Source organism: Pristiophorus japonicus, chromosome 8, assembly GCF_044704955.1.
Source record: "Pristiophorus japonicus isolate sPriJap1 chromosome 8, sPriJap1.hap1, whole genome shotgun sequence".
Taxonomy (NCBI): Eukaryota; Metazoa; Chordata; class Chondrichthyes; family Pristiophoridae; genus Pristiophorus; species Pristiophorus japonicus.
Genome location: NC_091984.1, coordinates 39,707,291 through 39,720,987, shown reverse-complemented (window position 1 = coordinate 39,720,987; position 13,697 = coordinate 39,707,291).

The window sequence follows — 13,697 nt, the reverse complement described above, 5'->3', positions numbered from 1 at the left end:
TGCAAGTTTACTTTCGTAATCTATCTTTCCTTTCTTTATTGCTTTCTTAGTCATTCTTTGCTGTCGTTTAAAATTCTCCCAATCTTCTAGTTTCCCACAAACCTTGGCCACCTTAGTTTTTGGTTTTTGGTTTTTAACCTTGGTTTTTAATTTGATACTCTCCTTTATTTCCTTGTTTTCTTTGGTGGTAAAAATCGAGAGACAGACTATTATCTGAATGGTGACAGTTTAGGAAAAGGGGAGGTGCAACGAGACCTGTGTGTCATGATACATCAGTCTTTGAAGGTTGGCATGCAAGTACAGCAGACGGTTAAAAAAGCAAATGGCATGTTGGCCTTCATAGCGAGGGGATTTGAGCACAGGTGCAGGGAGGTGTTGCTACTGTTGTACAGGGCCTTGGTGAGGCCACACCTGGAGTATTGTGTACAGTTTTGATCTCCTAACATGAGGAAGGACATTCTTGCTATTGAGGGAGTGCAGCGAAGGTTCACCAGACTGATTCCCGGGATGGCGGGACTGACATATCAAGAAAGACTGGATCAACTGGGCTTGTATTCACTGGAGTTCAGAAGAATGAGAGGGGATCTCATTGAAACGTTTAAAATTCTGATGGGTTTAGACAGGTTAGATGTATGAAGAATGTTCCCAATGTTGGGGAAGTCCAGAACCAGGGGTCACAGTCTAAGGATAAAGGGTAAGCTATTTAGAACCGAGATGAGGAAAAACTTCTTCACCCAGAGAGTGGTGAAGCTGTGGAATTCTCTACCACAGAAAGTTGTTGAGGCCAATTCACTAAATATATCCAAAAAGGAGTTAGATGTAGTCCTTACTACTATGGGGATCAAGGGGTATGGTGAGAAAGCAGGAATGGGGTACTGAATTTGCATGTTCAGCCATGAACTCATTGAATGGCGGTGCAGGCTCGAAGGGCCGAATGACCCACTCCCGCACCTATTTTCTATGTTTCTATGTTTCTAGAACCAATGTATAATTTCACTTTCAAGCACATGCCATCTTTAGGTAATTGGTGTCCAATCTTAGGATAGAAATATAGAAAATAGGGGCAGGAGTAGGCCATTCGGCCCTTCGAGCCTGCACCGCCATTCAATAAGATCATGGCTGATCATTCCCTCAGTACCCCTTTCCTGCTTTCTCTCCATACCCCTTGATCTCTTTAGCCGTAAGGGCCATATCTAACTCCCTCTTGAATATATCCAATGAACTGGCATCAACAACTCTCTGCGGCAGGGAATTCCACAGGTTAACAACTCACTGAGTGAAGAAGTTTCTCCTCATTTCAGTCCTAAATGGTCTACCCCTTATCCTAAGACTATGTCCCCTGGCTCTGGACTTCCCCAACATCGGGAACATTCTTCCCACATCTAACCTGTCCAGTCCCGTCAGAATCTTATACATTTCTATGAGATCCCCTCTCATCCTTCTAAACTCCAGTGAATAAAGGACCAGTTGATCCAGTCTCTCCTCATATGTCAGTCCTGCCATCCCTGGAATCAGTCTGGTGAACCTTCGCTGCACTCCCTCAATAGCAAGAACGTCCTTCCGCAGATTAGGAGACCAAAACTGAACACAATATTTCAGGTGAGGCTTTACTAAGGCCCTGTACAAGTGCAGTAAGACCTTCCAGCTCCTATACCCAAATCCCCTAGCTATCAAGGCCAACATGCCATTTGCCTTCTTCACCGCCTGCTGTACCTGCATGCCAACTTTCAATGACTGATGTACCATGACGCCCAGGTCTCGTTGCACCTCCCCTTTTCCTAATCTGCCGCCATTCAGATAATATTCTGCCTTCGTGTTTTTGCCCCTAAAATGGATAACCTCACATTTATCCACATTATACTGCATCTGCCATGCATTTGCCTACTCACCTAACCTGTCCAAGTCACCCTGCAGCCTCTTAGCGTCCTCCTCACAGCTCACACCGCCACCCAGTTTAGTGTCATCTGCAAACTTGGAGATATTACACTCAATTTCTTCATCTAAATCGTTAATGTATATTGTAAAGAGCTGGGGTCCCAGCACTGAGCCCTGTGGCACTCCATTAGTCACTGCCTGCCATTCTGAAAAGGACCCGTTGATCCCAACTCTCTGCTTCCTGTCTGCCAACCAGTTCTCTATCCACATCAGTACATTACCCCCAATATCATGTGCTTTGATTTTGCACACCAATCTCTTGTGCGGGACCTTGCCAAAAGCATTTTGAAAGTCCAAATACACCACATGCACTAGTTCTCCCTTGTCCACTCTGCTAGTTACATCCTCAAAAAATTCCAGAAGATTCGTCAAGCATGATTTCCCTTTCATAAATCCATGCTGACTTGGATCGATCCTGTCACTGCTTTCCAAATGTACTGCGATTTCATCCTTAATTGTTTCCAACATTTTCCCCACTACTGATGTCAGGCCAACCAGTCTATAATTACCTGTTTTCTCTCTCCCTCCTTTTTAAAAAAGTGATGTTACATTAGCTACCCTCCAGTCCATAGGAACTGATGCAGAGTCGATAGACTGTTGGAAAATGATCACCAATGCATCCACTATTTCTAGGGCCACATCCTTTAGTACTCTGGGATGCAGACTATCAGGCCCCGGGGATGTATCGGCCTTCAATCCCATCAATTTCCCTAACAGATTTTCCCGCCTAATAAGGATATCCTTCAGTTCCTCCTTCTCACTGGACCCACAATCCCTTAGAACATTCGGAAGGTTTTTGTATCTTCCTTCGTGAAGACAGAGGCAAAATATTTGTTCAACTGGTCTTCCATTTCTTTGTTGTCCATTATAAATTCACCTGAATCCAACTGCAAGGGACTTACGTTTGTCTTCATTAATCTTTTTCTCTTCACATATCTATAGAAGCTTTTGCAGTCAGTTTTTATGTTCCCTGCAAGCTTCCTCTCGAACTCTATGACCCCCTCTTAATTAAACCCTTAGTCCTCCTCTGTTGAATTCTAAATTTCTCCCAGTCCTCAGGTTTGTTGCTTTTTCGAGCCAATTTATATACCTCTTCCTTGGTTTTAACACTATCCTTAATTTCCCTTATTAGCCATGGTTGAGCCACCTTCCCCATTTTATTTTTACTCCAGACAGGGATGTACAATTGCTGAAGTTCATCCACGTGATGTTTGCCATTGCCTATCCACCGTCAACCCTTTAAGTATAATTCGCCAGTCTATTCTAGCCAATTCATGTCTCATACGATCGAAGTTACCTTTCCTTAAGTTCAGGACCCTAGTTTCCAAATTAACTGTGTCACTCTCCATCTTAATAAAGAATTCTACCGTATTATGGTCACTCTTCCCCAAGGGGCCTTGCACAACAAGATTGCTAATTAGTCCCTTCTCATTAAACATCACCCAGTCTAGGATGGCCAGCTCTCTAGTTGGTTCCTCGACATATTGGTCGAGAAAACCATCCCTGATACACTCCAGGAAATCCTCCTCCACCGCATTGCTACCAGTTAGGTTCGCCCAATCAATATGTAGATTAAAGTCACCCATGATAACTGCTGTACCATTATTGCACACATCCCTTATTTCTTGTTTGATGCTGTCCCCAACCTCACTACTACTGTTTGGTGGTCTGTATACAACTCCCACTAGCGTTTTCTGCCCTTTGGTATTCCGCAGCTCCACCCATACCGATTCCACATCATCCAGGCTAATATCCCTCCTTACTATTGCATTAATTTCCTCTTTAACCAGTAACACCACCCCGCCTCCTTTTCTTCTCTTCAATGTTGCATACCCCTGGATGATGAGTTCCCAGCCTTGGTCACCCTGGAGCCATGTCTCCGTGATGCCAATTATATCATATCCGTTAACTGCTATCTGCGCAGTTAATTCGGCCACCTTGTTCCGAATACTTCTCGCATTAAGGCACAGAACTTGGCTGCTGCTGCTCTCCCCTGATGAGTCATCACCGTCAACAGTACCCAAAGCGGTGTATCTGTTTTGCAGGGGGATGACTGCAGGGGACCCCTGCACTACCTTCCTTGCACTACTCTTCCTGTTGTTAACCCATCCCCTATCTGACTGTGTATCTTTAACCTGCGGTAAGACCAATTCGCTAAACATGCTTTTCACGTCATTCTCAGCATCATGGATGCTCCAGAGTGAATCCATCCGCAGCTCCAGTGCCGCAATGTGGTCCGTCAGGAGCTGGAGGCGGATACACTTCTCGCACATGTAGTCGTCAGGGACACTGGAAGCATCCCTGACTTCCCACATAGTACAGGAGGATCATAACACGTGTCCGAGCTCTCCTGCCATGTCTTAACCCTGAGGTTAACTTAATTTGGCAACAACAGTGTTAAAGGTTACTCACTGATAAAGAAAAGAAAAAGAAAAGCTACTTACCAATCAGCAGCCAATCACTTACCCGTTTGGCTGTGATGTCACATTTCAATTTCTTTATACTTCTTTTTTGTCTTCTCTCCCTGCTGCAGCTGCACCAGCTGGATGCACCTCGAACTCCCCGAACTGCTGGGCCTATTATAGGCCGCTGCTGCTCCGACTCCCGCCTCTCCGACTCACCACTGCTATACTTTACTGCCACTGATACTTTACTGCTATGGATGTATGCTATGAAGAACCACATTATGACTATATAAAATCAGCTCACTAAAGACTTTTGCTTCTCCTCAGACAGAAATCTTCATTCCTAATGTCTAGATCGGATTTAAATCCATTCTCTGATCGACACCACCCAATGTTCATCAAAGAGAAGAGATATTAATCTGAATCAACGTCCCACAGATTAAAAATAAACATTTCGACACACTTCATGAGCAAATTCCTTCTCTTTATATTATATCATTTGACACAGAGCTGAGAGAGTTCATATCTGTGTCTATATAGCAACAACTTGAATTTATATAGAACCTTTAACAAAGAAAAATTGTCCCAAGGTACTTCACAAAGTCATAAGGAAAGAATGAAAGCCCTGCCAAAGAAAGAGCTGTACGGAAACATGACCAAAAGTTTAGTCTAACAGGTGGGTGTGAGGAGGATCTTAAAGAAGCCGAGGGAGGTGGAGAGGCGAAGGAGTTGAGGGAAGAAATTCCAGGTCATGAGGCCTAGGTGGCTGAAAGCATAGTCACCAACAGTGGGGTGAAGGGACGGCGGGGGAGGGGGCTGCAGGGGATGTACAAGATACAAGATTCAGAGGCAACGGAGAATTCAGATGGCGGAGGGGGGGAGGGGTGGGGGGGCAGGGGTGGGGGGGGGTGGTTAGTTGCAGAAATATTGTGGTGAATACTGGCCACAAGCTAGGGAGCTAGGGAGGTAAGAGGGATGGATTAGAGGAGGAGAAAGTGGCAGATGAATAGAGGGAAGAGACAAAGGTGTGACTTGGCGCTAAGTGGTTTGGACAAAGCAGACAGTGGAAAGTATAGGCAGGCAGAGGGGCTTTGGCAAAGGCCAAGGTGTCACCACCTGTGAGCCATGTTTTAGTCAAAGTCTTGTTGACGAGTGAGTGGACATTCTGAAGGGAAATGCAGAGAGGAACGATGATTGATCCACTGGCAGAATCCAAGGCGGTACTGTTGGGTGGTGCAAGTGAGATGGGAAGGATGTTGGCAAGATTAGCCCCCAGTGGGTGCGCGGGGCAGATAGATTGGCAAGAGAGAAGGATAGCGCACTTTGGATTGCTACTTGCAAGGAGGCAGTGACAAGTGCCTTGATAGACCTTTCAGAGAACGCCTAGAGGGTAGCTAGTCAAGGGGGATATCTAACATATATATGGAGTGGATCAATTATAATGCATTTTTTAAGAATCTTCTGCTGCGAATAAGATAAATATTTTATTAATGAAGTTATACTAATGGAGAAAGGAGGGCTGCTGATCATCTGTCTGCCCCCACTCTCCTGGGAAAGGTTCTATGGAACTGCAAGGGACACTTACTTCATACATTCCCTTGTTACAATCAAATCTTGTACTACCATTAGCATTTCACTGCACCTGCTACTCTCGCCGCCATACATATCTATAAACGTCACTTCATTTAAAACCTCACTTTTCCTTTTTTGTTCTCCCTCACAACACCCTCTTTGTCTGAGAATCTTATAGGCTTCTTTGATCTTGCTAAAGATAATGTTTTTGGCCCCTTGCCAGCTCTTCCTTGAGGTTTAATCAAACCACATTGAAGTGTTTCCTTTCCTTTGTTCGTGCTTTATTTCCCCTCTGGACAGAATTATGTTAGTGAAGGGATTAGCTGCAGCACTCGGTTCCAGGCTGAATCCAATAGGTCTAACATTTGGCAGGGCTCCCTTGGTGTCAAACTACTAGAAGTGTCAAATAGGGTCAATTTGCCGTCCCTTGCAAGCTCCCAGTTACATATCGGGCCAAGCGTAGAGCAGGGATTTCAATTAGTTGCAACCCGCATCAACGCAATCAAGTCTCTTCTGTGGATATTTTAAAGCATTGCATTGAGGGGACAATATTTTTCTCACTTCTGGATGCTGTTGCACACATTTGTACATTTTCATTCCACTGAAAATTCACAGCAAGACATAGACAGAAATTGAAGGAAGGCATTACGGAGAAGGTCACATCTGTTTAAAGTAAACACTAACATTATGGGCTCAAATTTTCCCAGGAGTTGCCCCGTTTTTTTTGGAGTAAGTAACTTTTTTTGGAGTAACTTAAAAATTGCAAATTTCCCCATTTAACTTGCTCCAGTGTAAGTCAGTTAGTTAGTTTTTATTCTAGTTTAGTTTGTTCTCTCCAAAAGGAGGCGTGACAAGTCACTTACGCCTCTTCTGGCCATAGAAGAAAATTTGGCCAGCTGAAAGTTACTCCAAACTAACTTAGGCCAGTGTATGTGGTCACTTTTTTAGGCACAGAAAAACCTTACCTACATTTAAGAAATCAGCGCAGGTAACCAGAGATCGTGGGGGTGGGGTGGGTTGGTGGGGGGGGGGGGTGCGGGGGTGAGCGGGGAAGGTGGGGAGGTGAGTTAGAGGATTCTAAAGCACTAAAGACCTTCACAACATCATCACAACATCACAACATCTTCAGCACAACAGCTGCACAACATCATCAAAAATAAATGAAAGATAAATCAGCTACTGAAAATAGAGCAGTCCTACCTTGCCGACTGCAGAACGCACCGACTATCCCTCCCGCCCACGCATGACTGTAGGGGTGAGGGATTTTAACTTTTTACAGTTGTCCCTAAATGTTGTGTGGTCCTAATGGAACATAATTCAGTTTTAATGCAAAATATCTTTTATTGGATATTTTACAGCGTACGTCAACGACAACAACAACAACAACAGCAACAATAGCAACAACAGCAAAGAAAGGCTGCACCCATCGCTCACCCACATCTCGGCGAAAGTGCACTTCCTCATAGGGTCGGTGAGGGTGGTGGTGGGGGATGGGGGCCCGGCTTGGGTCTCACCGGTGGCTGGTGAGTTGATTGAAGTGGGAGTGACATTTGAGTATCTGGCCTTTGTGCCCTTATTGCAGAAGCTAGCTCCCTCATGGCATCTGCCATCGTTTGCACAGCCTCTGCCCGCCTTCAGTTCCCATCTCAGTGCTGTAATTTCACCCGACAGTGTCACTACCTCATCACGCACTCCACTGACGGCCGCCACGAGTGATCTTGTGAGGGCATTGGTCTCCTCAACCAATGACAGAACCTGATTAACCTCCCCTGAGGGCTGCATCTCAGGAGAGACTGGTCGGTTTCTCCTCCCCCTCGCCATGGGTCTGCCTAGTGGCACCCCTCCAGTGTGAGGCGCAGGCTGGGACAGTGGGGCACTGGGTGTCCTAACATGCATTTCACCACCGCCACTGGGAACCTGCAACCTCGGAGGGTGTGAAACCATGGAATGTCGCCGAGGAGCTCATGGAGGTTTCTGGCAGTGTGATGGACTGATCCATATCGCGGTCAGCATTCTCCCGTGAAAACATTTCCATGGACCCCCTCCTCCCTCCACCCAACTTGGTCTGGAGCGCACGCATCTGGACTTTCTGGTGGATCTTCAGGATGTTGAAGAGTGTATTCTTCTTCTGCAAAATACAACAGAACAGTCAAATGGTTAGCAGCTCAGGAGGGGACAGGATGGGTGGCATGAGCAGGCCAGTCAGCAGGTTGATTTGAAGGGCGACTATGCATTTTAATGACTCACCCTCACCCTCGCGTGTGGGTCCAGCTTGTGCAGAGCTGATTCTTTTTCTGCCGGTGCGACTCAGCAAGGCAGCAACCCTCTGTTCCAGGGGTGACAGTAGGTGCAGATTTGGCGGCCCTCCTCCTGTTCTACGTCTTTCCCTTTTGTTGTGGGCCAATTTCTTCTGCAAAGATGAAAATATTAATTTCACACTTCTGATGGGTGGGACACATACAGATGGTCACATTTTCAACTGCAATTCCATTTAAAGGTGAAGATATTACTTACACTCACTACTTGACCAAGGTCCTGCCATTTCTTCTTGCACTGGCTTCCAGATCTTGCGGTTTCACCCTTGTGGAGTATTCTTCTGCAAATAGTTTCCATCTTCTTCTCATTTCCTTGGGTGAAACTTTTGACGGCCCACTCGTACTGATATCCAGCTCTGGCCATTTCTCCTCAAATACAGTCACTATTTTCTCCACTTCCTCATGGAGGAAATTCTTTGTTCTTGTTGTACGCTCTTGCGCCATTCGTGTATTGGACTTACACTCAGGTAATGTTCAAAAGTCACAGTTCTCACCTTTCTTCCACCTATCCAGCACTCCTTTCCACTCCCTCAGCCCCACAAAAATCACTATTTAAACCTTACCTTTATATATGCTCCATTGCCAATGATACTGAGGACGCTCTCCCTTTAATTGGCCAATTGCCAAGCTTCGTGTTGCACTGCGCATGCGCCCACGCTGAAACACACATTACGCATGCACGCACGCTCAAACAGCCCCTGCCAGCACTCCACAAGACGCTGGACCCAAGCCCCGCCCCCCCTGCTGGCCGCGCCTGCTGGCAGGCTCTGCAGCACCACGCCGATGGATCCAGACGATGAGGGAGCGGCCAAAGTGGAAGGTAAGTTTTTGCCGCTTTTCTTGGCTTAGAAAGTTGGCGTGCCACCCCTAACTGAGCCACTCGAGGCGGCTGGGTAAATTTGGGCCCTATCTGTGTAAACCCAGTCTCAACTATTCTCAATTACATAGATTCACCATGAATTAGCATTTAATACTTCCAGGTGCATTGTGAACTCAGGGGGGTCAGTTTTTACTGCCTTTGCCTGGCATTAATGGGGTGGTAATGGCATAAAAATGGGGTCGATCAACATACCACCCTCACTAGCCCCCCCCCACCCCCCCTTAACACCAACAATGTGGCCGGGTCCATTTTCAAAGGGCCTATACTGGATCTCCCTGTTTCATGCAACAGGCCCCTTTTAATATTGAAACCGGGGTCCAATAATCCTCCAGGGCCCACAAAAATTATCCCGGCTGTTGTCGCCACGGGACCCCCTCTGCGATCACAACCACCCCACCTCCACAACTTAACTCGCTTGGGGACTGCTCCGGCCTGATCTTGAGCCTTCAATCTGGCAAGCTGCATGGGGACGGCTGTTTCACGCCCTACAGCTCACCTGCCAGATTTAAATGAGGTAATGGCCTCAAAATTGTGAGGGGGCGGGGCGGGGCGGGGGTCTCTTTACCAACTAGCAAGCTTTGCTGCTCGGCCACCGAAAAGTCAGAATAGAGCTAATGCTGTGTTTATTTCAAGTTCTGGGCCTAGAAATTCAATTAGGCCTGAAAAAGGGCGCACATGGATTGCGATTTGAATTAGCTCACGCTAGTGATGTAGGCAGCACGGAAACTTCGTGCTGCCTGCTCAGTTACCTAATTCCAGCATGCAGGCCAGTGCTGCCTGTGTTGCTGAATGGCTGAGCGCTCAGCAGAGCACCCAGGTTTGTGCGAGGCTAGCTCTAATTAAAGCTAGCCTCCATTTCTTAAAGGCAGTCTGCACCTCTTAAAGGTGAGGTGTATTCTGCATTCAGCAGCTGCTGAAAGTGCTTGTCAAGGTGTCAGTGACAGTGAAATGACTCAATATGGTAGAAAAAGGGCACCAAGGTTTTCTGACGCAGAATCTTTAGTGTAGCGGGTGGACGGGAGGAGAGAGGTCCTCTACTAGCAGACCTCACATTCATAGCTTCACCTCACCCTTATACACTTACCACTGCTGCAAGCCTCACACCCACAATGCACACACTGCCAGCTATTCAACCAAGACTGGCACATCATCCAAACATATTGCACCACACTCACTGACACACTTCCTTTTCTCTTGCATGTCAAGGTGGCTCATAATTGTAGGCAGCAGCCACTACCCGCTGAGGGACGGACGAGGTTGGATGCCCTAACCCACAAGAGGAGACCATTCTCCACATCATTGCAAAGGCTGTCACTGAGGCCATGGCAAGTGACGAGGTTGAAAACATTTAGGATGACAGTATGCTCATATCTAATCCTTCTTCTCACATCCCAATTCCCCCTCATCCCAAAATCTCTTGCATTTAAACTGCTCGTGACGTAAACAGGCACATCTTGCTTTCCCCCGCTCCCCTCACCACAACCTTACCCTTGTGCCTTTCTCCTTTCAGATACCCAAGAAAACCAACCTGGCCAGCCATTGGTGGAAGAGGAGAGTGCTGCAGAAAAGATACACAGTCACTCAATCTGACACTCGCAGGCAGCTACACAGATGCTGACACTGCTTGGACTTTAGAGGGTAGTATAGAGGCAGGATCTGCACATGGTGAGACACTGGGCATGTGTGGGCTGCAGCCAGGCCAGGGGGAAGGGGTATCTTGGGTGTTTGCTCCCCGGAGGGCAAGGACGCACATGAATTCTGCTGCACAGGACTCAGATGAGGACCTTGCTGGGGCGGCCTACAGAAGAACACTGATGGGCAAACACACAGAAATGCTTGGTGCATTGACAGACCTGCCAGAAAGCCTGTTGTCATTGTTGAGGAGCATGGAGGAGTCCAGCACGAACTTTGCACAGGGCTTTGCGCAGAGCTTGGAGCCCACGATTTCCAGGATGGAAGTTATGGGCACCTCCATTAACACATTTGTGAACCCAATCATGATGCAGGATCTGATGGGCGATGTCAAGCGGAAGTGACCCAATGTCTGAGTGCTGCACTGGATGTTCAGACTGCTCTCATGCAGGCTCAGCTTGCTGCCACGCAATGTCAGCTTGTTGCCATCGTCACTGCGTTTACCAGTGTTGAAATGGGCTTGCAGGGTATCACAGCAGTTCAGCAATCCTTCCTGCAACAGATTACCCGGATTGCTGAGGCGCTGCCCCAGGGGGAGTGGCAGTGGCTCTGTGGAGCACAAACTGGTTGTCCTCTCTCAGGATGACAGCATTTGGCCTCCCACCACTGCCCCTCCGCCAGAGCCCATGCTGCTGCCTGTGAGCCAGCCAGTGCAGACTGCTGCTGCCCATGCAGCGGTGGTGCATTCCATGGCTGGGTTGTCTAGGCCTGGAGCTTCTCGAGGTCGTCCTATAAGGCCATCTGTAGTCTCACCCACTAAAAGTCAACAGCCTTCCACCTGCCATGCTGCAGCCACTGGGGTAGCACTTCATAAGAGCACTAGAGCCTGAGGAAGAGAGTGTTCTAAGATCAGACCCTCAAATCTGGCAACAAGTTCATGGTCTACAAGGCTGTAGTAATACCCGCCCTCCTGTATGGCTCAGAGACACCTCAAATCACTGGAGAAATACCATCAGCGATGCCTCCGCAATATCCTGCAAATCCCCTGGGAGGACAGACGCATCAACGTCAGTGTTTTCGATCAGGCCAACATTCCAAGCATCGAAGCACTGACCACACTTGACCAGCTCCGTTGGGTAGGCCACATTGTTCGTATGCCCAACATGAGATTCCCACAGCAATCGCTTTACTCGGAACTCCTACATGACAAGCGAGCCCCAGGTGAGTAGAGGAAACGTTTCAAGGACACCCTCAAAGCCTCCTTGATAAAGTGCAACATCCCCACTGACACCTGGGAGTCTTTGGCCAAAGACTGCCCAAAGTGGAGGAACAGCATCCGGGAGGGCGCTGAGCACCTCAAATCTCGTCGCAGAGAGCGTGCAGAAAACAAGCGCATGCAGCGGAAGGAACGTGCGGTAAACCAGACTCCCCACCCACCCTTTCCTTCAACCACTGTCTGTCCCACCTGCGACAGAGCCTGTAATTCCCATATTGGATGTTCAGTCACCTGAGAACTCACTTTTGGAGTGGAAGCAAGTCTTCCTCGATTTCGAGGGACTGCCTATGATGATGAGGACAGACAAAAGCACTAAGGGAATACACAAAGGTGATTAGTTGCATTTGTTACGTAAGATTTGATTAATTCATTTGTAAGTTTGGTTTGGAATGTGTGTTTAGTGGTGGCTTTCATTGCAGCTTTGTGGCCAAGAGAATGATGTGAAATTCTGGGACAGAGGGATGGTAAGGTGGGGAAGAGTTGAGCAATGGTGATCTGGGTTTTAATTCAGGGGGGTCAGAGTCTGATGATGTGCTCACGGATGTGCCACACCCTGAATGTGGATATGCAGGCTGTCTCCTCCCTAACTCCCCCTCCACCTCCTCCTCCTGAGATGGTGGCTGAAACCGTGTTGGCAAGACTGCGCCTTTATGATGGTCAAGTTGTGGAGGATGCAGCAGACCACCACGAATTGGGACACCTGTCCTGGCATGTACTGGAGGGTTCCTCCCGAGTGGCCAAGGCAGCGGAACCGTTGCTTCAGCACCACAATAATCTGCTCGATGTTCCTCGTGGCAGCATGGCTCTCATTATTTAAGTGCTGGCCACGAGTGGTGGGTTTGACGCGGTGGCTAGAAGATTGCTGGCATAGCAGTCTGGCGCAGGATGAAGGAATCCTGACTGGTGTCAGGATAAGAACATAACAACAAAAGAACAAGGAGCAGGGGTAGGCCATTTGGCCCCTCGAGCCTGCTCCGTCATTCAGTATGATCATGGCTGATCTGATCATGGACTCAGATCAGCCATGATCTTATTGAATAGCAGGCATTCACCAGCATGATGCGCTGGGCATGGTCACACACCAACTGCACATTAAGTGAATGGTAGAATTTGCGGTTATGATACACTTCACCACTGAAATGTGGTGTCCGCAAAGCCACATGTGTGCAGTCGATGGCTCCCTGCACCATGGGGAAGCCCACTATCCTGGCAAAAGCCCAATGGAGAGCAGCGGGAGTTTGTGGAGGCAGAGCGGCAGCATCGGAAGGCCTATAAAAGGCCCAACGTTGTCGGGGAGCAGCGGGAGTTCGTGGAGGCGGAGCGGCGGCATCGCAGAGGCCTATAAAAGGCCCAACGTCGCGGGGAGCAGCGGGAGTTCGTGGAGGCGGAGCGGCAGCGTCGGAGAGGGCTATAAAAGGCCCATTGTCAGGGGGAGCAGCGGGAGTTCGTGGAGGCTGAGCGGCGGCGTCGCAGAGGCCTATAAAAGGCCCAATGTCGCGGGGAGCAGCGGGAGTTCGTGGAGGCGGAGCGGCAGCGTTGGAGAGGCCAGCTTGTGCAGCTGCAGCAGGAAGAGAAGATAAAAAAGAAGTAGAAAGAAATCGAAGGGTGACGTCACAGCCAAGAGGGTAAGTGATTGGCTGGTGATTGGTGAGTATTTTTTTTTCCTTCATCAGTAGGTAACC